Raw genomic sequence first — 11,190 nt, 5'->3', positions numbered from 1 at the left:
TAGGCCACTTTTTCCTCCCTTCCTCTATTCTATGGCTAGATGTGATGGCTATAATTCCATCTCAATGCTTATGGGCAATGATTCCATCTTGGAGTTAACAGAATACAGAGCTGGAGACTGCATGAATCCCAGAAAATTGGGCAACCACGAGATATAACTTGAGTTCCTACCTATGGATTCCACCTGAGAGAGAAACAACTTTCTATATATTTCAACCACAGTTTGAATTTCACCTACATATAGTGAAAATAATGGCCTCATGATATAAGCAGTACATCTGGAAAGTCTTCTTATTAGCATCATTAGAAACCCGTTTCCCAGAAGGTCATAGGTGAGGCTTACTTCTGGTATGGACCACACTGAATATCCTTCAGCGGGATATAACTTCTTGACTCCTGTCATTTTATTTATGTTCTTCTGATCACTGATTATTCAACTTTCCAAACACATTAATATAAAGGGGAAGTGGTGAAAATTACTGTTCTATTCTGGATCAAGAATACAAGCATTCTGGGTTCAAGAAAATATCTTTATAAAGAGGTTAATATATGGATGCATACTATATGACCTATTTTTCTTTTTTTTAAAGATTTTATATATTTATTCATGAGAGAAACAGAGAGAGAGAGAGAGGTAGAGACACAGGCAGAGAGAGAAGCAGGCTCCATGCAGGGAGCCTGATGCGGGACTTGATCCCGGGACTCCAGGATCACGCCCAGGGCTGAAGGCGGCTCTAAATCACTGAGCCACCTGGGCTGCCCAAGACCTATTTTTCTATAACCAAATGCCAACACCATACTTAATGGGAGAAACCTTAAGGGCATTTCCTTTAAAGCCAACTATAGGATAAAAACAATCACTATCATTTTAATCATTTAACTTTCTTTGCAGGTACCATACAATTACATTAGTACAGATAAAGAAATTAGATGCATAGAATTGTCAGTGAGGAAGAGATATTATTTTTGCAGATGGTATTATGGTATCTGGAAAATGGGAGAGAGTACACTAAAGGGGTACCTGCAAAGAAAAAGAGAGTTTCACCACAGCAACTTCTTGCTAGACACATCACCAAAAACAAGGGAAACAAAGGCAAAACTGAACTATTGGGATTCCATCAAGATAAAAAGATTTAAATAGCAAAGGAAACAGTGGACAAAGCCAAAATGCAACCGACAGAATGGGAGATGTTTGCAAATGACATATCAGGTAAAGGGCTAGTATCCAAAATCTATAAAGAATTTATCAAACTCAACACCCAAAGGAAAAATAATCCAATCAAGAAATAGGCAGAAGACATGAACAAACATTTCTCCAAAGAAGACAAACAAATGGCCAACAGATACATGAAAAAACAGTCAACATCACTCAGCATCAGGGAAATACAAATCAAAACCACAGTGAGATCCCACCTCACACCAGTCAGAAGGGCTAAAAAGAACAAGTCAGGAAATGACAGATGTTGGTGAGGATGCAGAGTAAGAGGTACCCTTGTCCACTGTTGACAGGAATGCAAGCTGGTTGCAGCCACTCTGGAAAACAGTGTGGAAGTTCCTCAAAAAGTTGAAAATAGGGCTACCCTATGACCCAGCAATTGCACTACTGGGTATTTACCCCAAAGATACAAATGTAATGATCTGAAGGGGCACCTGCACCCCAATGTTTATAGCAGCAATGTTCACAATAGGCAAACTGTGGGAAGAGCCCAGATATCCTTCGACAGATGAATGGATAAAGAAGATATGGTATGTATATATTTCTATCATGGACTACTACTCAGCCATCAAAAAAAAAAAAAGAAATCTTGCCATTTTCAACAATGTGGAATGGAACTAGAGGGTATTATGCTGAGTGAAATAAATCAATCAGAGAAAGACAATTATCATATGATCTCACTCATATGTGGGATTTGAGAAACAAAACAGAGGATAATAGAGGAAGGGAGAGAAAAATAAAACAAGGCAAAATCAGATAGGGAGACAAACCATAAAAGACTCTTTATCACAGGAAACAAACTGAGGGTCACTGGAGGACAAAAGGGTTGGGGGATGGGGTAACTGGATGATGGACATTAAGGAGGGCATGTGATGTAACAAGCACTGGGTGTCACTGACCACTACCTCTAAAACTAATAATACATTTTATGTTAATTAATTGAATTTAAATTTTAAAAAGTAAAATACACTGTAAAAAATAAAACTCTTTAGAAAATTTTTAAAAAGAGAATTTCATAAACTGGCCATGTACTAAATTACTATCTATAAATAAGTAGTTTTTAATGTAAAAAACAATCTGAAGCATAAAGGGATAAATATATTGGAAGAAAAGTTCCCATTTAAAGTGTCAACAAAGGGACTGAAATATCTAGGAATAAATTTAATAAATTTAAATGTGTAGATTAATATGGAAAAAAGTCTTTAGACACACTCATGAGAGACATAAAACTGAACAAGTTTAAGTCATGTCATGTTCTTACATGAAAAAACTGAACATTATCAAGATGTTAATTTATAAATTCAACACAATCACAATGAGAAATATTAACAGTATTTTTAGAGGTAGTACAGCTAAGTCTAAAGTCTCTAAAAAAAAGTAGAGAAAATAGGAAAACTCTAAAGAATAATAGCTAATAAGAAGGAGAGGAAACTTCCCCTAACTAATATTAAAACCTCAATGATTAAAGACACTAGAGTCTCCAGCCATACCCACAGTCAACAGTAGGATACTGTAACCATAGCATATAAGCAGACGGATCATTGGATGAACAATGATCAACAAAAAATGTTTTTTTAAATAAGACCCCATCTCAAAACAAGTGAGCAATTTAACAGAATCGTAGGGCTAGATCTGTGCAGTCCTTACGGGCATGGTAGACATTGGGTTCTTACACACAGTGGGAAAATATGAATACATCCTGAAGTCAGATATCTGTTAAAAATACTAAAAGAAATCATAATGTCAATAAAAGAAGCTGGATTTTCTAATCCAGAAAACTATGAACAGTACACCTGGGTGTCTTGAACAAGCCAAAGAGAAAATAATCAGAAGCTTGCAAGTAAGCCTCAAGTGAATGTTTGCCTTCTCATGGCATGGACTGCTAGGCACGTGCACCTAGAGTCATTACTGCCTTCTTCCTTCGGAAGGCAACAATGATGCTCTTAGTGGAGGACGATCTTACTGGAGTAAAGGTGATGTTAGCTCCCCTCCCTTGCAGCAAGTTGTGACTATGTGATTAAGTTCTGCTCCATTGACCACAAGCTAAGGTGCGGTGTTGCAGATTTCAGGAAATCTCCTGACAATTCATCTTTTCTTGTTTTTTTTCCCTCCTTCCTTCCACTGGTTGGAATAACTTGAGGCAAAACAAAAACAAAAACAAAAAACCCTCTTAGATTATGAAGTAGCAAAAACGGTGGCAGAGCAGTTGGGTCTCTGATACTCACGGAGCTCTAGCCTCCATGCTTCTGGACTACTGTTTCTAAAAAAGAAAATAAATTTGATCTTGTACAAGACAATTTCTCTTTTGCAGGATTTGTTACTATCTGGAGGACCTGATCTGAACTCACATTCCAATTATGGCTTTTAATATCTCTCTGACTCTTTCCTTAACTGCAGTGTAGACATGATGTCATATACTTTTATAACCGCTAATTATTACTGTTTCATGTTGTTTGAAATTTGTAATAATAGCACCGGAAATCTGGATTCGATTATTGAATAGAAAATCTGTATTTAACTTTGAAGCCCAAACCCTAAAACAACTCAATCTGTATTTGTTTGTATTTGTATTTGTTTGAGACACATGCATATACGCAATAACTCAAATGCCAAAAGATCAATGTGAGATGAACCCTAATATCCTACTTCACAACGAGGACACTGAGGCCTCTCAGGATCAAACCACTTACCCAAAGTCACTCAGGATGCAGATGAGAAAGAAATCATTTCAACCTTGCATTAGCTTGAAGACTCTCATTCTAATTTTTTTCTGCAAAACAAGAATAAGAAGACTATCCTCTACTTCTGCACAGTCACTGGGAAACGTTGATGAGAGGATGCAGACAACAGCAGTAAGAGTATAAAACCATGGAAAACTAAAATCGTAAAGCTATTTGTATTAGAATTAAACACCAGGGTACCTGGGTGGCTCAGCGGTTGAGCATCTGCCTTTGGCTCAGGTGGTGATCCCAGGGTCCTGGGGTCCAGTCCCTTATGGGGCCCCCAGTAGGGAGCCTGCTTCTCCCTCTGCCTGTGTCTCTGTTTCTGTCTCTCATGAATAAATAAATAAAATCTTAAAAAAAAAAAAACCTACTGTCCACTTGACCAAGTCAAGACGACAGTAGTTGGCTGACCTGTGAGCTTCGTAACCTTGTCTGGCTGTTCTCTATATCATAGCAACAACACATTCATTGTTTCTTGGAATAAGATTTTGCTTTTTTACTCACTGTTTGATTGTCTTTCCCCATGTCATCTCCACTTAACACTATCATACTTTTTATGCCAATTCAAGTTCTGTCCTCCAGGAATCTTCTGTGATTCAGCACATTGCTTTGCATGCAGTAGATAACCCTTGTAACATAACTTAATTTCATTTATCTTTAGCAAATGAGTTGTATTCTGAATAGGCGAGTTAAGGAGGGGCAGGGATAGAAAGAGGAGCTCAGTTGCTCCTAAGAATAACGTATGATCTGCTGTATCTTTTGTCTTCAGAAGTTTCTCTCTGTCCTTTCATTTTCAGCAGTTAGAATGCAATACTCATTTACGAATCGTGTTTGGTGTTTTCTGTGCTTCATGGGTCTACAGCTTCCTGTTTGTCATTAATTCAAGAAAATTTTTAGCTTCAGATATTTCAGATATTTATTCCACCCTATTCTGTTTGCTCTGCTCTGTTTTCCTCCCTCCTCTCTTTTTTGTTCATTTCAGTTTTGGTAAATTTCTATTCACCTATTTTCAAGTTCATCAATTTTTGTTGCATCAGCAAAGTGACTTGATGAGTGTGTCATAGGCATTCTTCATCTCTGTTACTGTGTTGATTTTTAACATTTCCATCTGTTTATTTCTTATCATTGTTATTTCTTTGATGAAATTACCTATATGAGCTCATAAGTTAACCACCTCTTCCCCTAGAGACTTCAACATATTAATCGATGTTTTTAAATTCCTTTTGAGGTGGTTTAAACATCCAGGACATTTCTGAGTCTGGTGCTAATTTCTTTGTAGCTTTGTGAGTACATTTATCTCCTTGACTTTCTTCTGCCTCAAAATATTTTTTGAATATGGCCACGTATCTAAAAGAGTAACACATACTTATCTATCTTTGTACAAAGGTCACACTGAATTTTGAGCTATTGGAATTTAGATCATTTCTGGGGAAGAAAATACTGGAGTTGGAAAGTGACAAATAATTTTTGACATAAATACCAAATAGTTTTTGCTTGAATGTGGGCACACCTGGCTTTCTGTTAGGCCTGTAGTGGGAATGTGATATTTGTTTTGTTGCTATGGTTGCGCTCAATGAACCAGAGGCCTCAAACTTTGCATTTTATATTGGAAGCTGGTTTGCCAGAAAATTTTTTTAAGTCTCTGCTCCATCTTGACCTTTCAATTTTCTCTTTGTGCTGTACTATGCTTCAGGGAGAGTCTGCTTCTTTAGATCCTCCAGCAGGATTTCACACTCACTTTTACTTGTCCGTGTCAGCCTGGCGGAGGTGGAGTGTTGGAGTCCTTCTCTCATATTCTGGTGAAGCCTTTCAGGTCTGATTGGCAGTAATCAGGGATGTGGCTGGCACAAGTGCTAAGTCCCCTCTTCTTGCCCTGAGCCTCCTAGCACGTATTCCTATTATTTTCCTTACATATAGAGAATTTTTATGTTACCTTCCCTCCCTGCAGTGGGTTTTCACCAGTGTCCTAAGAGTGACAGTTTGTTGCCCAATTATTCCCCATCCCCATGGAGAGATTAGGGCTTTTCTTCCATAAAGGAATAGGAGAAAAGGCTCCCGGAAGAGTTTTAGGTTCTTCTTCTAGTAACTTGCACCAAGATGAAAACTTTCTCAAGACTATCTCTAATCTTCTCGTAAGAAATCTTATTTTTACTTATGAAGTGTAGTTGTCAAGCGATAGGGAGGAAGAGTCAGAAAGATGACTGAGGTGTTAGGCTTGGCCTGAGACCCAGGGGTCCAAGTCATAGGACTACTATGTATCCAGTGGTCAGGGAAGCTTTAACTCTTTCCAGACTCACCCTTAGATGGCACCCACCTCCTTCTTTTCTCTTGAACTTATGTCTTTTTCCAGCTTCACTGCTTGCTTGCCCTGAGGCGACCTAAACTATGATAGTTCAGAATTCAATGCAATCTATCTTTGTATAAATGTAAAGAAATCTTTATTCTTTTTCAGTATCTTGCCAGTTCATCAAGTTGATTTACTTAAGGAACATATACAATGATGTTTTGACTGCCTTTATTACCCAACAAAATTCTTCCCTGAGGTCTTCACATCCTTTCCCTGGATCTTAACAGCTAGAGACATGTCACTCTGTCAAGCAAAAATGAGGGTTTTTTTTTCAATAATGGTATCAAATACTCTCAAGCACAAATGGCCTCCTTCAAAATATCTGAACTTAGACTTCACTAGACTCCCCTTTCTTTTGCTACACTGAATCCTCTCTGAACTTTTTCCATTGTGTCCTCTGCTCCATTTTAAGTAATTAACAAATATAATCTTCATCCTCTTCATGGACAATCCTTCCATTTCCATTTTTTGGTCTTTACTGACAATTGTCTTTCCTTTGACAAATGGTTTTCGCTGGTAAACAGCTTCTAGGTATCTTTATTCACTTAGAGCTCACAAACCACAAGGCAGATTTAACAAAATGAGAGCTACTCCAATTGAACATCCTATTCACACAGTTTATAATATCATCATCTCTATTCACTTTAACCTCCATTTCTCCTTTGTGTGTGGGTGTGTTTGCTATAGATTTTAAACAATATTCTTTCTTGTTTAAATCATCAACTTGATTCCTCACCTCTGGTGTTTATCCTTGTCTTCTATAATTCATTATGTTAAAAGAATCAAAATTCATTCTTAGAATTAGATACTCCAGTAGAAACAGGAATATTTTCCTTGATATTTTTGACAGTCGTCCTCCAGGGATAATGCCAGTCCATAATTTTGTATGATTAACATCACTATGGTGATATAAAATGGCCACAAATGTTTGCAGCTCCACCCATGAAGGGGGAGAGTCGATTTCTTCCCTCCTTCAGCTTAGATGATTTGTGATTTGTCCTGACCAATAGAATGCAATGGTGAGCAACTTCTAACCCTAGACCTTAAGACCTTGCAGTTTCTGCTCTTGGCCTTTTAGAGAGCAGACCTCATGTGATCCCAAGCACCATCTAGCTTACTGAAGGGGCACATGGTGGAGAAGCAGATGACAACCCATCAAACACCAAAACAGAGATCATTCTAGACCATCCAGTTTCAATTTTGCCACCAGATTGCTGACCTCACATTACTGAGCCAAGACAAAACCAACAGAAATCTGCCCAGCTGATCCTAACCTTAACTGCTGCCCCACAAATTTTGAGCTCATAAGCGAATGTTGTTAAAAGCTGCTGGGTTTGGGGGTCGGTCTGTGACATAGCAATAGACAATTGATACAAACACACTAGTAATTTCGAATGCAAAAGTTTTTCAGACTTTAGACAAGTAATATTTGTCTTATAACCTCTGGTAGAGTCTGAGCCAATATTCTGTAAATCAAAAACCTGTATCTATGAAATGTGTGAGCATTCACTTTCAAGAAGTTAAATAAAAACCATACATATCATTATAGTTTATTTATATATACAAAACTGCTAAATAAAAAGGTAAGATAAGCATTGACTATTAAATATTCTAGTACATCCTATTTCATCATTAAAAAACACAATTCAAGTTTAATCTAAGATCTATACACACATATATGTATAAACATATACAGATATATACAGATATATGCATTAAAATACTCATTGAAAAAATAAATAAATAAAATAAAATACTCATTGAAACTGGTTGCTTTTGGGCAGCCCTCATGGCTCAGCGGTTTAGCGCTGCCTTCAGCCCAGGGCATGATCCTGGAGACCCCGGGATCAAGTACCACGTGAGGCTCCCTGCATGGAGGCTGCTTCTCCCTCTGCCTTTAAATAAAATCTTAAAAAAAAAAAAAAGAAACTGGTTGCTTTGAGGACATTGAGGGGTGAATTTACGGCTCTTGACATGACCGTTGTCATCAGATTAGTATTAGATATCTGATGGTGTGTCAGGAACAGGACTTTCAAGTATGGAGCAACACGTGATTCATCAGCACAATTTTATGTCTAAGCAGTCTCTCTTCAAATCAACTTCCATAATCATTTTCTCACTAATAAAAGCCTGTTTTTCAAGGCCAGCAATTGAATTATTACACATAATCACAAGGTAATCTACTCAATTTTTTTCACTCTTGTGGAAATCCACCACCATCATTATCAAAACTATCCTCATAATCACCTGTATTAACATTGACATCATTTTAGCACATTTCCTATTAGTCAAGAAATTCATAACAGGTGCCTGATTACAGTCTTACATAGTAGTTGTCCCATATTTTATCGTTCATAAGAAACTTCACAGTAACCTATGGAAAACTGGGGAAAAAATCACTGATGCACTATTAAAGACAGGTATGACTTTTATCTTGGTTACTCATTGGATTTTCTTTAGTTTTTGATGTTTACATTAAGCAATTAAAGCAAGATCAATTAATAACAAAGCTACCAATATGAATTCTAATCATTCTTCTACAAAGTAGGTTCTTGAGATAATGCAATAAATAAGAAGAGGACCTAATCCAGACCAGGAGTCAGGGAAGACTTTACAGAATATTCAAAGATAAGTACACATTAACCAAGGAAACAAGGGGAAGAACACTCTAAATAAAAATTGAAAAAATGTAAAATTCTAGAATATTAAAGACTGGGACATTGCTTCAATTTATTAATGTTTCACCATTAAAATGACTCTAAGGTGTTTAGGAAAGAGTGGAAAGGATTACTAGTGAGTTGGTTTAGGACCATCCCATAGAACCATGATCTCAAAGTCATTTTCCTTAGGACTTGAAGACTTTAAATCAACTTTCTTTAACTCCCAATATTTTAGGTTGGCATTCAAAAATGCCATAATCTGAACCTTAAAAACTTCTTGGGGTGGGGGTTGGGGGGGGCCCTGGGTGGCTCAGTGGTTGAGCCTCTGCCTTTAGCTCAGAGCATGGTCCTGGGGTCCTGAAATCAAGTCCTGCATCAGGCTCCCCATAGGGAACTTGTTTCTCCCTCTGCCTATGTCTCTGTCTCTGTGTGTGTGTGTGTGTGTGTCTCATGAATAAATAAATAAAATCTTAAAAAAAAAAAAACTTCAGGGATGCTGGCTCAGTTGATAGTGCATGTGATTCAATCTCAGGGTGAAGTCAATTCTCCTGTTGGGCATAAAGCTTACTCGAAATGAAATGAAACAAAACAAAACAACCCTTTTGAAACTTACCTCTCTCAATCGCACTAGGTGTTATGTTCTTATAGATGCTGACGGAATTGTTTCCTCTTGATGAGTATGCATTTCTCTTTGTGGGATTTAGCTTCTTTTCTGATCACCATTTTTAAAATGTTAACCTAATTTCAACATGCAGTACACTCCCTTCTCCTGTCTGCAGCTTTCTATATCTACATGAGAACCCTTCTTCCTCTAAGCTCAGGTAATTGACCAATAGATGGGCACTTTGATTATTGTTGCATTGTTATTTATATTCACACACCATCTGGCTTTCATGATGTTGATTTGGAGCATAAACAATCATTATAAATAAATAAATCCATGTTCATACAACATAAAGTATATTAGAAAATGTTGGTGTTCACAAGGTATGATATGTGATACATCCCATTACTTAGTAAGCCTTATTAAATTTAATTGTGTCTGACATGTACAATTCCACATGTAAAATGTGTGCTCTGTTGTTGGGTGGTGTTCTATAGATGTGAATTATGCTCGGTTGGTTGATAATGGTTCTTCTGGGTCATTCTTAATTTTCTTCCTAGTTGTCCTCTTCATTATTGAGAGTGTGGTACAGAAGTTCCCACCAATATTGTTGAGTTCTCAATTTCTTCCTTTAATTCTGTTAGATTTTCTTTTGTTTATTTTGGTGCTCTCTTCAGAGATGTGTACATATTCATAATTTTAGATTAATCAATTTATAGTTGCTATTTCTTCCTAATAAATTGACTCTCTTGTAGTTTCTGGGAAAAATCTGCTGGGATTTTAATTAGAATTGCATTCTGTTTTAGAATGGAAATTTTAGCTATACTCAGGTTTCCTGTTGATAATCATGGTATGTATTTTCATTTAGCTATGTCCTCTGTAATTTCTTCAGCAATGCTTATAGTTGTCAGTATTTGTCTTTTGCATTTATTTTGGTAAAAATATCCTTTAAAATGTTATGTCTGGGAAAATATTGTAATCAGATTTTAAAAATTAATTTCCATTCCAATTGTTCCTTGCTAGTATGGAGAAATACAATTAAACATTGTATATTCACCTTGACAGCCTTTAGCTTTGCTAAATTTATGCAGTAGCTTCTTCTTTAAAATTCCTTAGTATGGGATGCCTGGGTGGCTCAGTGGTTGAGCCTCTGTCTTTGGCTCAGGGTGATCCCAGAGTCACAGGATTGAGTCCCACATTGGGCTTCCTGTATGGAGCCTGCTTCTCCTTCTGCTTGTGTCTCTGCCTCTCTCTCTCTCTCTCTCTCTCTCTCATGAATAAATTAATAAATAAAATCTTTTTTAAAAATTCCTTAGTATTTTTATCCACACTTGTTTTTTTGTTTTTCAATCTGCACAGTTTTATTTTTCTTATTTTATCATTCTACCTACTACCTCCAATAAAATATAGAAGTGGTAAGAAAGACATTTCTGTTTGGGTTCTTAAGAGAAATGCCATCCTTGCCATTAAATGTCACCCATAGATTTTTCACAGATGTACTTCCTCATCTTGTGAAATTATCTTTCTATTCCTTCCCTTCTTACTTTTTTATCATAAAAATGTGCTAAATTTTGTCAAGTAAGATTTCTAAACCTATGGGGATGATCTTACATTTTCCCTCTAAATCTTGTTAATATAATA

Source organism: Vulpes lagopus, chromosome 2, assembly GCF_018345385.1.
Source record: "Vulpes lagopus strain Blue_001 chromosome 2, ASM1834538v1, whole genome shotgun sequence".
In the NCBI taxonomy this organism is placed as follows: Eukaryota; Metazoa; Chordata; class Mammalia; order Carnivora; family Canidae; genus Vulpes; species Vulpes lagopus.
This window is presented reverse-complemented; position numbering follows the sequence as displayed.